This window comes from Mauremys mutica, chromosome 2, assembly GCF_020497125.1.
Source record: "Mauremys mutica isolate MM-2020 ecotype Southern chromosome 2, ASM2049712v1, whole genome shotgun sequence".
Taxonomy (NCBI): Eukaryota; Metazoa; Chordata; order Testudines; family Geoemydidae; genus Mauremys; species Mauremys mutica.
The window spans coordinates 113,561,224-113,584,229 of NC_059073.1; the positions used below are offsets into that span (position 1 = coordinate 113,561,224).

General features: G+C 40.0%; 1 protein-coding gene across 4 annotated transcripts in view; it reads right to left on the reverse strand.

The window, feature by feature from the left end:
* Positions 1–23,006, reverse strand: part of DTNBP1 (dystrobrevin binding protein 1) — a 147,761-nt gene that overhangs the window by 52,623 nt on the left and 72,132 nt on the right. The window lies entirely within an intron of this gene.

The following is a 23,006-nucleotide window of genomic DNA, read 5'->3' on the forward strand; positions in this document are numbered from 1 at the left end:
CTACAGGGTACAGCCTGTTTCGATTGCTGACCACAGCAATGACCAAGGAAGCTAGGTGTACATACAGGAACTCAACCTTCGCAGGAATGTATTATTTCTTATCCACTCTCTTGCAGGCAGGGTATGGTAGCTGGAGTTTGCCAAATTGCCTTTGCAGGTTCAAGTAGAGTCACATCTATAGGCAGGGTTACACTCCCAGAGGTGTCAACATAAATAACGTCAATTTGTGTTGAGTCGCATGAATCTCTTCCAAGAGGAATTTGAAGGGTTATCGGCAATCCTTTTTATGAGATCCAGAACTTTGTTTAAAATTGTTCATTTATGAGGAGAGAGGAGAAAAAGATATGAAGTATAGCTTCCTCATCGGCCCTTCTTTCTCCTGATCCTTGAAAGATTCCTCCTGAGAGGTTATGGATGTGAACAAGCTGGAGAAAGAGGAGGTTGATTTCTTTCACACTCGCCCTGGGTGTAGCTCAGTGCTCTAGGGAAGTGCTCTCTATAGGTAGCCCATGATCCCAGAATGACCAGTGGGGCAGGTCATAAGGGTAAGAGTGGGAAGCCATGAATGCTTAGACCAGAAGTGTAGAGTGACCCATGTATGTCTATGCCATGAAAAAGGTTTTGATAGAGGCAGCTCTGGACTGAGCAAAGCTTGAACAAAGATCTTAGGCTTTGGCTACACTTGCATTTCAAAGCGCTGCCGCGGCAGCGCTTTGAAGCGCTAAGTGTAATCAAAGCACCAGCGCTGGGAGAAAACTCTCCCAGCGCTGTCCGTACTCCACTTCCCTGTGGGGAATAACGGACAGCGCTGGGAGCGCGGCTCCCAGCGCTGGGGCTTTGACTACACTGGCGCTTTGTAGCGCCGCAATTTGCAGCGCTGCAGAGGGTGTGTTTTCACACCCTGCTGCAGCGCTGCAAATTTGTAAGTGTAGCCAAGCCCTTAGTCATAGAAGCACTTTCATCATAGTTGGGCGGAGGAGGGGAGATGATGGCAGAGCTGAGATAGGGAGTCTGCCCATTCGAGTGGGTACCCAAGAGCATGTCTGCGCTGGGAAATCACGTTACAGATTAGACGCAAGGTTCCACTATTGTCAGTCTTTCAGTATCCATCAGTAGAGGTGACTCTGGCTCCTTCAAAACAATCAAGTCTTTGCAAAATCTAAACTCCTCCAGTATCAGGGGAAGCTGAGCAGGAACCTAGCGAGGTTCAGGACTTGGAAGGTGGTGATACGGCGATTGACCCTGACTTTGACAGTACCGGTCTGACAGACTGCGGTATAGTTTTGGTATTGCTGGTAGTGCAGGAGCCATTGACGCTGAAGACAGTACCAGTCTAGTCAATGCAGAGTACTTAGAATTTCTAGCATCACAAACCTACTTAGGTGGTACTGAGACTGGCTTAGGTACAAATGATGGGTACCGTGAGCCTTAGAGGTACATGGTGCTTTCACAGGACTTTTAGTCCAGGAAGACCTTGGACCCTCAGCTGTACTCTTTTTAGGATGTGACTTCTCAGCACTAACTTCTTTTTGAGGGGATCCAAAACTCATCTTTTTAGAATTCTTTGAATTGTCTCCCACAGACGTATTGGATGAGTAGGCTTATTAGGCGAGTGGGCTGCAGAGATGGTCAATGGGGCTCTCTGGTTCTCAAAGGTCCCAATGTATGCGTGGAGGTACCTAGGCCTGAAAGACAGAGGGAGTGCTCCATCATAAGAAGTCTCAACTTTATCTCCCCGTTCCTTCTAGATCTACTCTTCAACCTAGAGTAAATCCTACACTTAGAACAGACGTTGGTGTCCCCTAAAGAACAGAGACGGTGACCATCATTAAACTGGAACAGGCTCCCGACAAGCTGGGCTCCTTAAACCCCAAGGATCTAGGCATAGCCTGAAGGAGATAAAAATTAATTCCCTCAAATAAAAGTAGAAACCCTCCAGGAAAGGAAGAAGGGGAGATGAAAATCCCTAAAAACTAACAAAAACAAAGGGAAGCTAAATTAAAAACCTAACTAAACTACTAAAACTACAGAAAATCTAACTCTAAAGCAGACTAGTTAAAGAAGCAGGCAGCACAAGTCACTCTGTATCAGGCTGAGGCAGCTGAGAAGGAATTGAGGGAGGTCTGTCAGACACTGCCCTACATAATCTGAGTATGGGGAACAAGGATACCTAGGAAACATGGGTGGACTCAACAGGTATTGCTATCAGAAGTCTCGGATCAAAAGTGCATGCACTCTGGAAGTGGAACACCTAGAAGGACAGTACTCAAAAAGTATGGTCCTCAGCTTTCTTTTCATTCCTTCCTATTGCACTTCAGATAAGGTTCAGATCTCAATGTTCACACTTTTCAACTGCTTGATGAGGAGGATGGCATGTTAGCAATTTCAGACAACGGTTGAACATGCCATGCACCAATTTTACATTTGCCACCAAAATGCAGGATACAGAAACACAAAGATTTCCACTGGTCATTTTTGCCTCAATGGCAGAGGAACTCAACTGTTTTGGCTACAAGGACAATTGACTAGACTGTTGGAGGTGGCTGGCTTCAGTTTAAATACTCTCACAATGTGAACAGACTGACCCTAGAGGGCAATTTTGCGCTGTTTGTGGGGGAAAGCAGCACCAGCTTGTCCAGTAAAGAACTGAAACGGCAGCATCAGCCAGCGTCTGCAAAAACTCTTTATCAGAAATATAGTGTTTTGTTCTATTTAGTGAACATTACAATACCTGTAAGTAAATTAAAATAAAACCAGAATTCCCACATGTCCCCACACAATTCAACGGTCTCTCCTTTAATCAACTTAAACGGACATAGATAAGAACAAGTAGTTAACTAACAGATGAGAAGCATGGATCATGACTAAGGCTATGATTTGGTCATGGATGTCACGGAAATCACAGAATCTGTGACTTCCGCAGACCTCTGTGACTTCAGCCCGCAGCGGCTGGGAGCTGCAGGCTACCCCCACCTCCCGTGGTGACCGGGAGCTTTGTAGTATTCCTCCTGCCTTGCGTGGCGGTGGTCCCCGACAGCTCCCCGGCCGCCGCAGGTGCAGAGGTTCCTCACAGCTTCCCAGCCACCGCGGGTGTGGGGGTCTCCCACAGCTCCCCAGCCACCGCGGGCAGCAGGGGATTCTAGGCAGCTCCTCACCCACCACTGGTGGGGGAATCCCCCCACAGCTCTCCCACTGCCACAGGCGGGGGTCCCTCTCAGCTCCCAGCCATGGGTAGGGGCTGCAGCTCCCAGCCACAGCAGGGAAGGGTACTGGACCCTCTTCCCTCCCCCTTTTTGTCATGGACATTTTTAGTTAAGTCAGGGACAGGTCATGGCTTCTGTGGATTTTTGTAAATTACCCATGACCTGTCCGTGACTTTTACTAAAAATGTCCATAACAAAATCATATCCTTAATCATGACCATCTGTTTTGAGATCATGCTGTATGAAAGGAATAGTTCACGTCTAAGAACTACTACTGCAGCATTTAACAAACACACAGTACTTCTATCTCAGTGTGATGTAGGCATAAGAACCATTCTGTATTTTTATAGTGCCACTATAAACATATCAGGCACCACCTCGGGGCTGATACAGATAAATGTATATTTACACTGTTGCTCTGGAGCTCCATATCAGACTGAACAAAAATGCACTCATGTTAATTTTCTAAAAACAAATAAGTGAACAAACCAATAAAAAGAATATTGCATTAGTTAATTATAATGGTTAAAAATGAATTTTAAATATTCATTTTACCATGATGCTTTCACATAGTCATTTACAAGAACCTATAATTCCATGTATTTCAGCCTTGCAAAATGTTACTTGCAATCTTACCATAGACAAATAGTTTAACAGACAGAAGTTAATAAGGGGTAAAGGAATATTTTTATCTATCATCATAAAAGGTCATTTTTCATGAAAACTACAATACCCCAATCACAGTTTTGCAAGGGTCATGTATTTGTACTTCACCTCTTACCACCAATAGGTTTTGGAACATAACGTGAGAAAAAACAAACAAGCACCCCTCAGACACATAGGGTGCTTAAATTTCTTTTCCAAAATCAATACAATACTGCCATAAAGGGGTTTCTATTTCCTTTTCCAAGGCAGTTGTGGAGGAATTTGATAATGCTTGGGACTGCATTGAGATTTCATATTCTAGTCCTTGGAGAATCTTCAATTTTGTTTTCAATTGTTTAGCCCACATAGGTACAAAGATAGCAATCCTGAGCTTCAGGGTACTATTATTTAGGAAGGAAGGAGTTGCAGGAAGATTGTAATTGGAATTTGGGGGAAGGAGGAAGTTGTATGATAAATTTCAATCCAATCCAACAAAATAAGATTAGAGATTCTTGGAGGGTTAGAGGAAAAAGAAAGGTGTTATAAACTGGATTATACCAATAATAGTAGGGCTGTCAAGTGATCAAACAAAAAATTAAACACACGATCAAAAAAAAAATTTTATTGTGCAATCAATTGCGCTGTTAAACAGCAATAGAATACCATGTATTCTAAATATTTTTGGATGTTTACTGCATTTTCAAATATATTACTTTCAATTACAATACAGAATACAAAGTATACACTGCTCACTTTATATTGTTTTTTATTACAAATATCTGCATTGTAAAAAAACAAAACAAAAAATCCCAAATCACCTCATATTAGTACTGAAGTGCAATCTCTATCATGAAAGTGTAACGTACAAATTTAGATTTTTTTTTTGGTACATAACTGCATTCCAAAATAAAACAATGTAGACGCTAAAGTTTTACAAGTCCACTCAGTCCTACTTCTTGTCAGCCAATCAGACGCACAAGGTTGGTTACAATTTGCAGGAGATAATGCTGTCTGCTTCTTGTTTACAACATCACCTGAAAGTGAGAACAGGTGTTCACATGGCACTGTTGTAGCTGGCGTTGCAAGATATGTGTGTGTCAGATGTGCTAAAGATTCATATGTCCCTTCATGCTTCAACCACCATTCCAGAGGACATGCTTCCATGATGGGTTCTGCTTGATAACAATCCAAAGCAGTACAGATTGATGCATGTTCATTTTCATCATCTGAGTCAGATGCCACCAGCAGACGTTCGATTTTCTTTTTTTGGTCGTTTGGGTTCTGTAGTTTCTGCATCAGAATGTTGCTCTTTTAAGACTTCTGAAAGCATGCTCCACACCTCGTCCTTCAGATTTTGGAAGGCACTTCAGATTCTTAAACCTTGGGTTGAGTGCTGCAGCTATTTTAGAAATTCCACATTGATACCTTCTTTGTGTTTTGTCAAATCTGCTGTGAAAGTGTTCTTAAAATGAACATGTGCTGGGTCATCTGAGACTGCTATAACACGAAATATATGCAGAATGCGGGTAAAACAGAGCAGGAGACATACAGTTCTCCCCCTAAGGAGTACAGTCACAAATTTAATCGACGCATTTTTTTAATGAGCATCAGCAGCATGGAAGCATGTCCTCTGGAATAGTGGCCGAAGCATGGAAGGGGCATATGAATGTTTAGCATATCTGGCATGTAAATACCTTGCAACATCGGCTACAAAAGTGCCATATAAATGCCTGTTTTCAGCTTCAGGTGATACTGCAGATAAGAAGCAGGCAGCAGTATCTCCCATCAATATAGAAAACTTGTTTGTCTTAGCGATTGGCAGAATAAGAAGTAAGACTGAGAGGACTTGTAGGCTCCAAAGTTTTACACTGTTTTGTTTTTGAGTGCCGTTATGTAACCAAAAAAAATCTTCATTTGTAAGTTGCACTTTCACAATAAACAGACTTCAGTACTTGTATGAGGTGAATTGAAACATATTATTTCTTTTGTTTATCATTTTTACAGTTCATATATTTGTAATAAAAATATAAAGTGAGTACTGTGCACTTTGTATTCTGTGTTGTAACTGAAATCAATATTAAAAATGTAGAAAAACATCCAAAAATAGTGAAATTTATTAAATTGGTATTCTATTATAAGCGCAATTAATCACAATTTTTTAAACTGATTAATTTTTTTTTAGTTAATCGCATGAGTTAACTGTGATTAATTGACAGCCCTATATAATACATATGCTTTTGTTAACCTGGCACCATTTTTACTGCATGGCTGCTATGATAAGTAGCTCATGTAATGACACATGGGGTAAATTCTGCCATCTTGAAATGAGTGAACAGTCAACTGTCATCTTTAAGCTTAGAGGAAAGCAATGTATCCCAAATTGCAAAATTTTTGCTGTCAACCTGAATTTGAATAAATTTCCCACTGCCACATTAGCAGTTTAAGAACAAATACTGTTCGACAGTAAGGCTAAACATCAAGTTTAGCATTCGTGTAGCGTACGTATCAAACCAATTCTACTAGTTATATTTACAACCCATACAGGTAGGAGTCTGATAAAAACATGGCCTTTTGTCTAACAGGTGTTATTTTAAAAAAATATCCGTTTGATGCCTAGGGCTGAAAGACACTGGCATACTAATGAAAAAATGCAAAACATTCCAATTGAACAAAATTAATCCAGTCAACAGCAGATTAAAAGAATCAATAACGTAAATATAACCAGTGCAGATATCTGGTTTGTTTTGATTTTCAAATAGCTAATTTACAAATCCCACCAACTTAGTTAAAACTATTCAAAGCATAAAATGACTTATGTTTTACAATGCTATTTCATATGGCACATGAACAGCTCACATTAAACTGCTTTATGTTAAAAAATGTAATTGAACTAAAGAAGGCTAAGTGTTAGCATTACAAAGCTGCATCTAGGAAAATTGATTCATTACTACTATACTTGGCAGTCTATCTTCTGATAATACATCTCCCTCTCCTCTCTAATATGAATGCATTCCTAGTAAAAGGTCTATGTGATTACCGTAATTTAAACCACTGAGTGGTAATACAGACTTTCATAACAGTTAAAGCCCCTATATATCCATGCATTTGTGCTCTTTTATTAATCTTGATTCACGCATGCTGCCTCATGAATATTACTTTGTTAATAATACAAAGGAACAGACAACACTCCTGTGAAAACTGACATTCTTTACAACCCTGTTTCAACCTGTTTTGCCAAATCAAGTCGTTATCTAACCCCTCATTCACAGTAGAAACGTTATAAGACAAGCTATGGTATTGCAACACAATTTATTAACTAATCTAACTTTAAATTTTGTTTTGTATTTGAATTAGCTTTGAACATGAGCTTGACTGATGATAAAAACAAAATAAAGCTGCACCTACAGGAACTCCTTTGATTATTCTCGGTGGCTCCTGGAGATGACATGGCAGTGAAAAATTAGCAAGTAAACAGAAGCACAGTGCTGGTCAAGTGAAACATCCAGTTATGAAGCAGCTCCACTGATGTGCATCTTCAATGATGCAGAACAAAGCGATGTTAGAAGCCTGTTTTTTCAAAGGAATAATACTGAGCCTGCCAATTTTCAGTTTGGTCACTCATACACAGATATACATATATAGACACTTCAACTCACTGCCTTTCCAAAACCTTAATGCAAGCTGTCAGGAGCCGTGCTGTACCAGGATGCGAGCATGTATTTGAGAACATACCACATGCTGTTAAAGAAAGGGGTGGTAAGAACAGTTTGACACTACAGATTTTTTCAGTCCAATAATACATAATTTACACTATGCATTTCTTTGATAGAGATAATCACATTTTGAAGCAAGACAGTGCTTAAAAGGATTTCTGGTATGTTTGTATCAAACATTTACGTAGCTCTCCCCTCCAAATTTTTGCTTAATGTGTCAGCTCAAAAATCTTACCCACCAGATTCTATACAATAGTCTTACTTCAGATCTAAAATATTAAAAAATACATTAATATGATTTTTGAACAAATGAGAATGAGACTTCTGCAATGAACAATGTATTTATGCATTACAAATCCAAGTTACCATTAGATTGCATGTGTACTAAATATAAAGCTAATGTTCTCCTTATTCTTAAGCATACATACAACAAATTTACAATAAAATGAACCTTCCCCCACACCCTCCTCTCCCTCAAAAAATGTTGCATCTGTGCAGCCTAGAATTTTCAGGATTTTTTTTAACTCAAATCCTTAAGGTTTTTACTATAAACAAACATTTCTCTTAAGATAATTTCATTATTTTGAATACAGGCATACAATTACTTCCTCAGTTTAAGAGTCCCAGAGTACTTAATGATGCCATGAACCAAAACAGCAATAACCACTTAAAAAGTCCCTAAATACACTGTAGGTTTAGGTAAAGAACTCTGATGTTTTCTAAAAACCTGTTACAGTTAAATAAAGTCACAATTTAAAAAGAAAAGTATATTTTTAAAATACTGTATATTTGTAAAAGCCTCGTGATGAATACTTGTGTAACTCCCTTTTTGCCTATGAGTCTATTATTTTTTTCAAAACCATTATTAAATGAAAAATCAAGCAAAAAATTAGAGGCCTATGAAAACCCTAGTTTTCTTTCATCGAGATGCTGAAGATAATATATACAATCATTTCTTAGGAAGACTCAAAAATACTGAGAGTAATCTTATAGGATACTCAGTTTGGATTTTAATATGTAAAAGGAAGAAGTTAAGGATAAAGTTGCAGAATTAAGTGAAATTCCATTTTTGTCTGCATTTCAGACAAACATATTTTCAAAACATTACCTTTTTGAAATGTTATATTTTCTGTATTAATTCAGTAAGATTAGAGTTACATCACCTGGACAATTTTCCTGCCTGGAATTCAAAAATTGACTCATTTTCCCTGACAAACACTATTGATATTTTAACCATCAGTCCAAACAAAATGAATCCTGATGAGATTACAACACTGCAAGGCTGATTGACACTGATGGCCAAATTCTGCTCAAAGTGACTTCTGTGCAATCCTCTGAAGTCAATGGGAGTTGCAAACGCATATCCAAAGACTATCTGGCCCTTAGCAATGACACTAGTAGTCTTGAATTTGCTGCAATGTGTGTACACATGTGAACTTTGACAGAACAAGACTGGACTACATGTAGAATTAGTTGCAAATATAGGAAGATTACCCACTGAATGCCTTTAACAGAAACAACAAAAATCCAACTGCTAGGAGAATACGCTAGTCCCAAAAGTCACATTGCAACATAATAACATAGCATGAAAAAGCAGAATAAAATATTTATTGCAAGAAAACAAAGTTCTCTAGCAAAATTTAAATGAAGCAAAGCTTAAAACATGAATACAAGCCTGTTTTGAGTCTGAGATAGCTAAAGAAACCTCTTCAAGATAAGGTCTCCAATGCCTGAGCTTTCCAATAATCTCCAAACGACAAACTGATTACTTGCATACAAATTTCGTGTGGCAGCCACCACATAATACTGCTGATATAAAATCATATAGACAGAACACTGATGAAATAAAGCCGTATGTTCAGATAACATGTACACAAGCAGAAGCATCATAAATCACAAATATAAAATTATACTGAAGCCAACTGGCACTATACCAAAGTATCTAAGAGTTTAAACTTGAATATGATAAGAGGGCTTGCAAAAAATATACCTTTCAGTAGTTTTTTTAAACTGAAATTTGCACAAGTATTAATCCCAAGAAAATCTGACAATTCAGTATGTCCAGGCCTTCTATGAAATCTCCCACTGTATCCCTTTCCATCTCTAAAATTTCATTTTTCCTCTAGACACTCAAACTCACATTTACAACTACCGAAATAAGATCTGTAAATGCTTTAAGACAATAACTGCAAATGCAAAAAATATTTCTAAAGGCAGAAAACCTTTTAAACAAATTCAAAATGGAAATGTAGTGCAAGAAAACGTACACAGCATTCCAGTTTCTTCAACGCTGTCAGATGTAAAGGTTCTATTCATCATGTAAATGGACATATAATTTGGAAATTCTAGACATGCACCAATTAAATAACAAATCTTTGTCTAGTTGTCTTATAGATTCAAGGACTGGAAGGGACCTCGAGAGGTCATCGAGTCCAGTCCCCTGCCTTCATGGCAGGAACAAATACTCTCTAGACCATCCCTGATAGACATTTATCTAACCTACGCTTAAATATCTCCAGAGATGGAGATTCCACAACCTCCCTAGGCAATTTATTCCAGTGTTTAACCACCCTGACAGTTAGGAACTTTTTCCTAATGTCCAACCTAAACCTCCCTTGCTGCAGTTTAAACCCATTGCTTCTTGTTCTATCCTTAGAGGCTAAGGCGAACAAGTTTTCTCCCTCCTCCTGATGACACCCTTTTAGATACCTGAAAACTGCTATCATGTCCCCTCTCAGTCTTCTCTTTTCCAAACTAAACAAACCCAATTCTTTCAGCCTTCCTTCATAGGTCATGTTCTCAAGACCTTTAATCATTCTTGTTGCTCTTCTCTGGACCCTCTCCAATTTCTCCACATCTTTCTAGAAATGCGGTGCCCAGAACTGGACACAATACTCCAGTTGAGGCCTAACCAGCACAGACTAGAGCGGAAGAATGACTTCTCGTGTCTTGCTCACAACACACCTGTTAATGCATCCCAGAATCACGTTTGCTTTTTTTTGCAACAGCATCACACTGCTGACTCATATTTGGCTTGTGGTCCACTATAACCTCTAGATCCCTTTCTTCTTCCTAGACAGTCTCTTCCCATTTTGTATGTATGACACTGATTTTTCCTTCCTAAGTGGAGCATTTTGCATTGTCTTTGTTAAACTTCATCCTGTTTACCTCAGACCATTTCTCCAATTTGTCCAGATCATTTTGAATTATGACCCTGTCCTCCAAAGCAGTTGCAATCCCTCCCAGTTTGGTATCATCTGCAAACTTAATAAGCATACTTTCTATGCCAATATCTAAGTCATTGATGAAGATATTGAACAGAGCCGGTCCCAAAACAGACCCCTGCTGAACCACACTTGTTATACCTTTCCAGCAGGATTGGGAACCATTAATAACTACTCTCTGTGTACGGTTATCCAACCAGTTATGCACCCACCTTATAGTAGCCCCATCTAAATTGTATATGCCTAGTTTATCGATAAGAATATCATGCGAGACCATATCAAATGCATTACTAAAGTCTAGGTATACCACATCCACCGCTTCTCCCTTATCCACAAGACTCATTATCCTATCAAAGAAAGCTATCAGATTGGTTTGACATGATTTTTCTTTACAAATCCATGCTGGCTATTCCCTATCACCTTACCACCTTCCAAGTGTTTGCAGATGATTTCCTTAATTATTTGCTCCATTATCTTCCCTGGCACAGAAGTTAAACTAACTCAGGGGTCGGCAACCTGCGGCTCCCGGCTCGCCAGGGTAAGCACCCTGGCGGGCCGGCCCGGTTTGTTTACCTGCCGCGCCGGCAACTTCGGCCGATCGTGGCTCCCACTGGCCGCGGTTCGCGGTCCCAGGCCAATGCGGGAGGCAGGAAGTGGCGCGAGCCGAGGGATGTTCTGGCCGATGCGGCAGATAAACAAACCGGGCCGGCCCGCCAGGGTGCTTACCCTGGCGAGCCGGGAGCCGCAGGTTGCCGACCCCTGAACTAACTGGTCTGTAATTTCCTGGGTTGTTTTTATTTCCCTTTTTATAGATGGGCACTATATTTGCCCTTTTCCAGTCTTCTGGAATCTCTCCCATCTCCCATGATTCTCCAAAGATAATAGCTAGAGGCTCAGATACCTCCTCTATTAGCTCCTTGAGTATTCTAGGACGCATTTCATCAGGCCCTGGTGACTTGCAGGCACCTAACTTTTCTAAGTGCTTTTTAACTTGTTCTTTTTTTATTTTATCTTCTAAACCTACCCCCTTCCCATTAGTATTCACTATGTTAGGCATTCCTTCAGACTTCTCGGTGAAGACCGAAACAAAGAAGTCATTAAGCATCTCTGCCATTTCCAAGTTTCCTGTTACTGTTTCTCCCTCCTCACTGAGCAGTGGGCCTACCCTGCCCTTGGTCTTCCTCGTGCTTCTAATGTATTGATAAAAAGTCTTCTTGTTTCCCTTTATTCCCGTAGCTAGTTTGAGCTCATTTTGTGCCTTTGCCTTTCTAATCTTGCCCCTGCATTCCTGTGTTGTTTGCCTATATTCATCCTTTGTAATCTGTCCTAGTTTCCATTTTTTATATGACTCCTTTTTATTTTTTAGATCATGCAAGATCTCGTGGTTAAGCCAAGGTGGTCTTTTGCCACATTTTCTATCTTTCCTACCCAGCGGAATAGCTTGCTTTTGGGCCCTTAATAGTGTCCCGTTGAAAAACTGCCAACTCTCCTTAGTTGTTTTTCCCCTCAGTCTTGATTCCCATGGGACCTTACCTATCAGCTCTCTGAGCTTACCAAAATCCGCCTTCCTGAAATCCATTGTCTCTATTTTGCTGTACTCCCTTCTACCCTTCCTTAGAATTGCAAACTCTATGATTTCATGATCACTTTCACCTTGTGAAAGTATTGAGGCTCTTGAAAATAAAAAGTATCCTTGTGTGACAGTTGACACTAAACTGGGAGAAGAGGTAGATACGCTGGAGGGTCCAGAGTGATGTAGACAAATTGGAGGATTGGGCCAAGAGAAATCTGATGAGGTTCAACAAGGAGACAAGTTCAGAGTCCTGCACCTAGGAAGGAAAAATACTATGTATTGCTACAAGCTGGGGACTGACTGGCTAAGCAGAAGTTCTGCAGAAAAGGACCTGGGGATTACAATGGATAAGAAGCTGGATAAGAGTCAACAGTATGCCCCAGTATGCCTTTTATCACAAAACTACATATTATTTGTTCCTCAGAATGAACAGTTACTTTACAGTAACTGTGGTTCTCCAAGATGTGGTCCACAGGTTTTCCATTTTGGGGGCACATGCACCCCGTGAGCACAAGGCTGGAATTGTTTTAAGTATCAGCATCTGTTGGATCTGTGCCCGTGCACTTTCCAGTGCCCTGTAGCCAAATGTATAAAGGGCAGAGCAGCTGCAACCACTCTCCAGAATTCAAACTGGCAAAGACTCCAAAATAGTGGCTAACGAGGAGGGGTCATGGAATATACGTGGACAACAAGAACCACAGTTACAGCAGGGTAAGTAACTATTTTATCTTTTTCTAGAGCTAGCCCATATACGTTCCACTCCCGGTGACTCTCAAGCAGTAACTCATGTACTGGATGGTGAGTGCCCTGATATACTGGATTAATAACTGCAGGACAGTTTTACCACAGCAGGTATCAGATTTGCAACCCTCGACGAATGAATAATGCTAAGCAAAGGCGTGAACTAAACTCCAAGGACCAGCTTTACAAATCTCTGAAATTGGGACACCTCAGAGAGATGCAGTAGAGGCTGCCTGGGCTCTCATGGAATAAGCTCTAACTTGCCCAGGCAGGTCTAGGTAGGCCAGCTCACAGAACACCTTAATACAGTCAAAGACTCATTTTGACAGTCTCTGAATGGAAGTAAGTTGTCCCTTCATTCTGTTGGCAAATTCTAGGAACAGCCTAGGAGAATGCCTGAGCAGCTTCATTCTGTTCAGATAGCATGAGAGGCATCTAGGGTATGAAGCCTAGCTTCTCTCTGAGTAGTGAGAGGCTTGGGGAAGGAGACAGGTAGGTGAATCATCTGATTAAGATAAAGTCAGGAACCTTGAGGGAGGTCTCAGTCATTTTGGCCTTGTGCAATACTGTGTAGGGAATAGACCTAAATAAACATTAGCCAAAAAATACTGTTTTGGTCAACCTGAACCAATAGTGAATTTCTGTTGAGTTCACCAACAGTTTCAACTGAACCGAAAAATCAAAATGTTTAGCAAATACTGATTCTGAACAATTTGATTCAACATTTCCAAAACAATTCAATTTTTTGGACTACATTCACAAAACAGCTAAAGGGGGAAGTGGTACTCACTCTCCTTATATCATTTAACTCCTGAAATCTGAGACCTGGGTTTTATACCCCCCACTACCTAATGTGGAAAAGGGATGGATGTGAAGTTGGATCTCCCATGTTGCAGGAGTGTGTCCTGGACACTGGCTATGGGATAATCTGGCCTGGGTTTTATAAGCTCCTGCTGAAGCTGTTCCACTTTTTATAAATAAATTGTCACTGGAGTCAGGGACTTGAATTTGGGTCTCCTAAATCCTAGCTGAGTACTCTAACCACCAGGCCTAATGACTATTCATTGTCATTCATAGGGGAAATTCATAATCACTAGGAGTGGCATATGTTCAGCACCTCTGAAAGTTATGCCTTTAATGGCTGAAGAAAACATTTTATAAAATTATGTGAAATTTCCAGGTGGTACAATGACCAAATTTTTGCAACATCTGATCTTCATGAATCAGAACTCGTAAGAATTAGCCCATATAAAACAGCTAGACTTTTCCCTCTTATTTTCCTTCTTTTCTTGAGTGCTATCTACTTCACTTTGTGATGTGCACTCTTCTCCGTCACCCTTTTGTTTCTGACTTACAACCAGAAGGGCCAGATTATGATGTAAACAATGTGTCTTATTAAACATAGTATGCTACTATCTGAGAAGTTCCATTAGATCTACCAGTAATGGGATCCTGAATTATGAAAGGATCATTGTAGTTAAGTTCACCAGTGTGCTTTACACCCACACACACCCTTGGCAGCAGAGACACAGTAGGTTCAGAGACCTGAGGTTATGTATTAATGCATGTAGGCACGTGGGTGCTTTGTTGAAAGCTTTTAAAAGCAAACACCATCTATTAATTATTTCCTACTGCCAGAGAAGATTCAATGAATATCAGGTTTCAGTGCGGCTGAATGATGCAAAAAGCCATTGGCAATGACTGTAATGGATTTGTGCTTTCTAGAGCAATGATTATTTTCCCCACATTCCCTCAAGTCAATATCAGTTACAATGATTCCGTGTCTCAGAAACATATTCTAGTCAAAATATAAAAATATATAGCTAACTTGAATAAACTGGTTTAAAAGATTTATTAACCTTAATGCTTGGAATCTTTTTGAGCCCTTTTAGTGACTAGCAGGGCTGCTGTGACAGAGCGTCTGGGAGGGTGGAAAGAGGTAAGCTAGAATGTGTTTTAGGGACAGTACACAGGAATCCCCAGAAATAAAGGGAAAAAAGCCATTCTTCCAGCCAAATGAATATACACTGTATACCAGTAGGAATAAAGATAAGGAAAAAGTCAGTGTTTCAGTTGGTTCAAATTTTAAAAGGCAATTATGTAAGGTGATGAGTCATTCCTATGATAGAGTCCAGCCAATTCACAAGCCAGGAACTGATCTGGTAACTCTCAGGACAGGTATATAAGCACTACAGGAGGAACAGCAACTCAGTCTGCTCAATGTCATTCCAGGACTTGGAACTCTCTCCTGCCTGACACTGGCAACAGACTCCTCAAGCCTTAGCCAGCTCCAACTTTGCTCTTGCTCCCTCCCTGTTCTTAGTCATGCTCCAATTCTGCTGTGGACTCCTGATTCGGCTCTGACCCCTAGGCCCGACTGCCACAGCTCCAACCACTAGGCACAATCACCCCCATCACAGTTTCTGACAAATTATTTGGTATTACTGTACACCTGCTTCATTTATTTGAAGGTAATACCTTAAATATGTTGGAAATGCTAGTGGATTCAATTGACTTTTCAATATTGAAAAAAAAGATCAAAACTTAGTTCAAGTCCCTTTGTTATGACATCTGGTAAACTATGGAAAATCTATATAATAGATTAATGAATTGTTGCTTTGATGAAAAATAAGAATTTATTTTTCTGATTAAACTCTATCTTGGCTATAAGAATGTTTACTGATTAGGATTTTCATGATGTTTATATTCTTCCTTATTTAATGAACTTAACAAAAGGGCATTTAGAAATAGGTTCCTGAGCATAAGCATGTAGAGATTCACTGCTTTCAAGTACTCACTTCTAGACAACCACGGCATTTGCATACAGCTCTGAAAGGGTGCAGTTTTAAAAATAGATTTGAGACAGCAGTGAGGCTTGTTCTCTCTGTTGCTTCATAAACTGGATTCCTGTTCTCTTATTCTTGCCAACAGGTAACTACTATTTTTTTCTTCTTAAACATGCAGTTACATCAATTTGCACACTGAATTCATATTTCCTGTGCTTGGCTGCTTTGACCCTCTGAATACAGCCTACCTGAATTCCTAAAGGCACAAGTTTACTTTTTGTAAAAAACTATCAATTCTGTACAATTCATAGAGGCATTAACACAATGCTTCAAGAACTGCACTGTTTCTCCTTGAAAATGTGCAATATGGTTGTATTCCTTTCCTCTAATAAAATATCTAAGAAACACTGATTTCCATGAATACCTTGACTTTTCTAGATTCCATCTGAATTTGTATTTACAATATTAATATTCCACTAACTTGTTTTATACAAAAAGTGAAACACCTATCTGTGGGCCAGTACCCTTTTTAAATTAACAATGAGCAATAATGAAGATAAGGATATGAACAATTATTAAGAATATAGCTATATAAAATTAAGGACCAGTCCAAACTTAAGTGTCTTTTTCAACAATTATCTCCCCACTCTTGGAAACTCCATGAGCTTGTAATCTTTAGCAAGCAGTATCAACTTGGGTAGGTATGCACTTTCACTCATACACAATATGCTCTAGACAAATGCTCCTCAATTCTCTGACTGCTAAAACAAAATCCTCAGATTTACTAGTGGTGCCCCTTATCAACTTCTGTCAGTTTTTGGTCTTTGTTTACTTACCTTAAATTTTTTATCATTGGACACCCTCCCACCCCACCCAATAAACAAAAAAACAAACTTTCTTGTACCTCACATAGTTACAATTGAGTTCTGACAATTGACACCCAGTTGGGATGTCCCTCTCTTTCTTCATAACCCACTACTACATTTTGTCTTCTCCTAGATTATTTTGGTCTGAAAACAGCAAACAATGTCAAAAAGCTTTTAAACCCCTGTAAATTGTGGTCACACTGCCCACTTAAAACAACAAAACAAAAAAAAACTCCAAATACAGTGCACTCCTTTTGTAAGAATCACATTCGTCCTAGATTATTTGATTCTTATAAGTAGCCGATTCTTACAAGAGGAGCATAGGTTAGTATAGGAATGATTTTGTTCCAGTGGTTTTGATCACTATATGAGGTAGATTCTTATCAGTGAGTCTTATAAATGGAGTGTACTGTACAAAGTGTCTGTATGAAGGGCACAGTATGGAGAGATATTTTATACCTCTTTCCTTCACTGCCATGACCCAGAGAAAAACCTTAGAGGGCTGCCTCAAATTCCTGTACATTGAAGAGGACTATTAGTGCCCAGTCAATCAATTCAATTGTCAAGCACCTGGGGCCATCAATATAAAAGGGTGCAGTGATGCTGAAAGTCAATGGTAAGCACCAAAAGTAGTATCTCTAAAGCTTATCAGAGGCTTTAGTGCAAAAGCAATGTACAAAGCTTGGTCCCAGGCCCTGTTAGGAATGCACAAGGGCACATTCAGCATTGTCTTCTCAACATCAAGATCGTCTCCAAAGGAGACCTGTCAATATAATAAAGCAGAGTCCTGGATATACCTATTGTGTGTATAATTTATTTTCTCCCAATGCCAAATGTGGTTTTGGGAAGAAGACAAGTAGGTTGATGGTTTGGTTCAGACTGGAATCATTTTGTGGATGAATTTTGGGTGAGGTCTTGGCACCACCTTGGTCCTATGGATTGTTGATTATGGAGGTTTGGCCAAAAGCACCTGAAGCTCACTCACTGATTCTTCTGGCTGAAGTGACCATGACTAGTGGCTTGTCAACACCATTACAACATGGCAAGCAGGGTGTGAATCTACAGCCACTAGCTTGCCATACACTAATTGGCTGTGTGGACCCTACTAACATGCACTAAAAGTTCAACAGCACGCTTTGACATACTCGCACTATAGAACTTTTAGTGTGCAGCAGCATGTCCACATAGGCAGTTTGTGCACCACAAGCTAGTGTGCTGTACATTCAGACCCTTGCTTGTCACGCACAAATTTTCGGTGTAGAAAAGCTCTAGGAAGTTTGTCTTCAGAGTGAAGTGGTGCAAGGAGCATTCTGAAAGAGGGGCTTGATGAATCTCAGAAGGGCTCTATTGAGGCCCAGGGCAGGAAGAGTCTTGTGGGTAAATATGTAGGAGCTCTTTAAGAAACATCTATACCAAGCAGTGAGAAATGACTGAGCAGGACTACAAAGGCAGGTGACTAGATGAAATTGCTAGAGACATATATTTTAATATAGAACTGAGTAAAAAAACTGGCCTGTTTGAAGTGCTGTAGTTTGTCCAGAATCTTTAATATCGAGGCTTGAACTAGACCATGGCCTTAGTGGGCTGCCCATATTGAAAGTCATTTACACTCTGAAGAGTGCATTCTTCTGTTAGATATTTTCCTGCTTTGTATCAGTATTTTCTAGAGCTGTAGGGAGCAGTTCTTGTCCATTGCACTTAGCCACCCTACAGTTACACTAAAAGGTGGAGTGACTTTGGATCTGGATAGAGTATCTGGTAGTAATGCTGAGATCACATCCAACCAGACTGGGAACTGGATAGAGGGCTAAATAGACCTCTGTAGTACATCCATCAGCCACAGTGATCTCTGCCACTACAAAGCCACCAGAATGACCACAGCTTTGTCTCTATTTATTTTGGAAATTATCCTGGGAAACAGGGAAATTGGTGGGAAGGCGTACGCAAACTTTTGTTCCATTGTAGGAAGAAAGCATTTGGTAGCAACCGTGGACTCAGACCTCCTCTGGAACAAAAGTTCTGACATTTTTGGATTGTCCTCAGTGCCAAACAAGTCTACTGAGGGGGATTCACACTGATGGAATGTGACTGCAAGGACCATTCGTGATTGGTCATTGACTGTCTGCTCAGGAAATCTGCTAAATTGTTGCTTACTCCAGTGAAGTGAAGGGCCATCGATGTCACCCCATTCTGATGGCACCAAATTCCATAATGGCTCCCAGGCAGAGGGATAAGGAACAGACACCCCCTTTCTTATGTAGTGCATGACTGTTGTGTAGTCCAGGAACATCTACATTATCAAGTTTTGGAGAACAGATAGGAGAACAGATGGTAACCATGATGGCTACAAGCTCTTGGACATTAATGTGTAGCTTCACATAGCTTGAAGACCAGGTTCCTTGGATCTGCAGATAGTCCAAGTGACCTCCACAACTTGTCCCTGACAAATCTATGATTAGTGTCTTTGTCAGGAAGGGAAGTGAAAAAAGGGAATTCCTTTATGCATGTGTGGGGGTTCTAACCACCAAATCAGTTCAGCAGTGATGTGACTTGGTACTAGGATCTTCCGTCTACTGTGTTTACCAGAGAATTGATTCTGAGCCAGAGCTGAAGGGGCCACAGATAAAGTCTAGCAAGTGACATCATGTACGTATATGTCAACACGTTAGGTCACGCTAGACTGTAAAGTATGTTCATACCATTATAGGTAGCTCTGATGTCAACAGAAGTAAGAGTCCTTGTACCTGGAATCTGTTAGGGAGATATGCTCTTTTTGATCTGGAGTCAATCCAGATTCTTCTGAACTTCACCATCTGAAATAGGGTAAGTACATTTTTATAGTTCACTGAGAGGCCTAGTCAGGTAAATAGGAACAGAGTGCTGTCCTAGCTCACTGACATCTCCATTGTGACCTGCCTCTGATCAGCCAGTCACAAGTAGAGGTAGATGTGAATGCTTTGTCTCCTCAGGTGCGCTACTATCCCTGTTGGCATTTCTTGGAGACCTCGGTGCCAGTGAGAATCCAAATGGCAATACCTTGTACGGAAAGTGATTGGATCCCACCACAAATTGCAAATACTTCCCACGGACTATGTGGACCACTGCATGAAAATATGCATCCTGCAAGTCGAGAGCTACAAACCAGTCTTGAGCCTGAAGAGATGGAATAATGGAGACAAGTGCTGCCATCCTAAACCTGAAGTGGTGCATATATTTGTTTAGTCTCCTCTGGTCTAGGATAGGAAGAAGACCCCTTTTTTTCTTTGGGATAAGGAAGTACCATGAGTAGAAATCTCTTCACCTGTATTCCTGTGGAACCCTTTACAAATCTTAGATGAAACAATGAAGCCACTTCTTTTTGTAACAGGCTTTGTGTGAGAAGAGTTCCTGAACAGGGACAGGGAAGAGATAATGATAGGTGACTATATCCAACATCCATTTGTCCAAGGTGATATCAGCTCACATCCAATGGAACAGGACAAGGTGGCTTCCAATGGTAGCTGCTGGCTCCTGAATGGCTCTGATGTGGCTCCTGCCATTCCTGTCAAATCTGCTGTCTGGCTGATGGGGCAGTGTTTGTGACAGAGGTGGTGGATGAAGGACATCTCCTGTTCTCACTGTTGGTAATCTGGTTGTGTGCCCTGGGAGTAATGATGTACCCATCTGCTGAGGCTGATATTTATATTCTTGTAGGAGGACAATGTACAGATCCCTAGGGATCTCAGGGTGGCCCCCCAAGTCCTTTATGGAATGGAGTGCTTCATCAGCCCTTGAGTTGAACAGCTCCAACCCCTCGAATGGGAGGTACATTGTGCCGCTCTTGGTTTCCTCAAAGTATTCCTTTATTTTGATGGGGTTTTCTTCCCAGCCTTCCCTCTCATTGGACTCCAGTGGTATCTGCCTAAAGGAACACTTGCTAAGGAAGATTCCTGGGAGTCCTTGGAGGTTGATGTTGATGTCTCTTCCAAGTCTGAAATTTGGCGCATTGATTTCTCGAGCAGGTGTAGTTTGATCTGCATGTCCCTTGCCTTGGGAGTTCTTGATGAGAAGGTTTACACATCTCAGAATTATCATGAAAATGACTTTCCCTAGACCGAAAAGGCATCAACTATGCCCCTTGACCAGGGGGATGAGCATGCTGCATGTGAGGCAGGCCTTAAACCTGGAAGGCAAGGGGGAAGAAGGTGGAAGGGAGTCTTACCTGTTGTCTCTTCCCCCCCCCAACCCTTTTTTTTGAATGCCCAAATTAAAAAATTGGCACAAATAAGTCAGTGAAGAAAGATTTCTTCAAAAAAATTAGTGTGGAAGGTGAGTTTGAAGCTCAAGAAAAATAGCGGTTGAACATTTGCCAGGTTGCATCTCAATTCAATAAGAGGAAACTGAGGGAAGGCCATGGCAGCTCCATCCTTTATGCCCTCACATAAGAGGGCGCAAGAAGGGTACAGAGCACATGCATAGTCCAACAGACACTTACCCAAAACAAATTCAATTTTTCACAGTAGGCACACATCCACCTACAATGGGATCAACACTGACACATATTTGAAGGAAAATGTTTCACCCCTGGTTATATTTTAGTTAGTTCAGGGTTTATTTTATTGCTGAAAAATATAATTTACATAATTTATAACATTTATATACCACCACTTTCAAAATATAAAGTTTGTTTTACAAACTGATCGTCAAAGTAACTCTATTTTACAGATGGGAAAGCAAAGAGGTAAAATGATGTGTCCAGGGCTGCACAGTAAGTCACTGGAAAAAAAGCTTAGAACCTTCTGGAATTCAGTATTCTTTCCTCCGTGGTATTCTGTTTTATATGGGCATGTTAGAATTGGTTTGAAAATAAGTTCTTACCCCTTGCCTGGAACAAACTATATACTCATGAAAATCATTACACAAAGGATACAAAGTACAATATCACTCGTACTGCTTGTATGCCTCAAAATAAAATGAGGGAATAATACATATACTGATATAGACAGCAAGATTACATAAAGTTTGCCAAAAGGCATTTACAGCTGTTGAAGACATAACAGCAGCTCATCTTGCCTGCTTTCAATAGCCTGAATGAGGGTTCACAGAAACAGGGATAAAGACACTTTTTGCTATTTCAATTACCTAATCAAAATTAATCTAGCTGTACTAGCTATTTAAGTAAAAAACTGTTTTTCATTATCTACAGTAAACATTAACTAAAAAAAATATTTAAGAATCATGCCTCTTTGTATCAAAATGAAAAATTATTCAAAGTTCATTTGTTTTGTCTGCATCTGCCTTTTCATTAGGTCCATATGGCAAACTAGTCTGAAGAGTAATGTAATAAATGCAAGTGTAAATATGAATGTCTCACAATTCAGTCAGTTAAATCATTTGCACTCTATGCACCTGAAAGCACCAGAGACCTCCAGAGACCACATGGCCAAGCTACGCAACCAGCTACAGGCGTCTCTTGATGTTCACAAACTGACTCCAGAAGTCATTAAGGTATCAATACAAATAAGGAGGATTGTGTTTTTCAGCCTATGAAGGAAAACTTAGCATCATAAAACTAACTGCACTGCCTTGGAACAGAATCAACTTAGCCAGACAACGCAATCTACTGAGTGAGTCTGTGCTTAAGGCTGTCAAACCAATGAAAAGAACTGTAGTACAGAGCTGCAGACAAAGGTGACACTTTACATAATCTGTGTCACTTGTTGTCTGGTAATGTTAACTTGATTGTTTTTCTTTTTTTTTTAGCAATATAATAATAATAATAAAATAAGTTAATGAACCAAACAGGCAAAGACAGTGCATTCTGTAGAAATTTTCAGCCATATTTTAAATTGCACAAGCTAACATGCGTGAATCAAACTTCACTAATCTTTATAATATACATGAAATGGAAAATATCAGCTCACACTTGTGTTTTACCTAGATCAAAAGGGTACAGCTAACTTTTAAACTGATCACACATTTAAAATTCTTAAGTAGCAAATTATAAATTTAAATGCAAGGTTTATTAAAACCATAAACACCAAAATCCTCTGCCAACTCACTACAGTGGCAAAACACTGTCATACTATATAAAGTTCCCAACCCCTTTGTATTATGTTGGACTGACATATAGTACATTCTTGCTTTAAAACAAACCCAACTGGAGAGTAAGGGAGAAAAAAATAAGCTGTCAAAAATCATATATTTTTCTCTCTGATATAGTGTAATACAGTGATAACTATCAGACTTCTGCATAGCTGTTTCTAGATAGTGTCA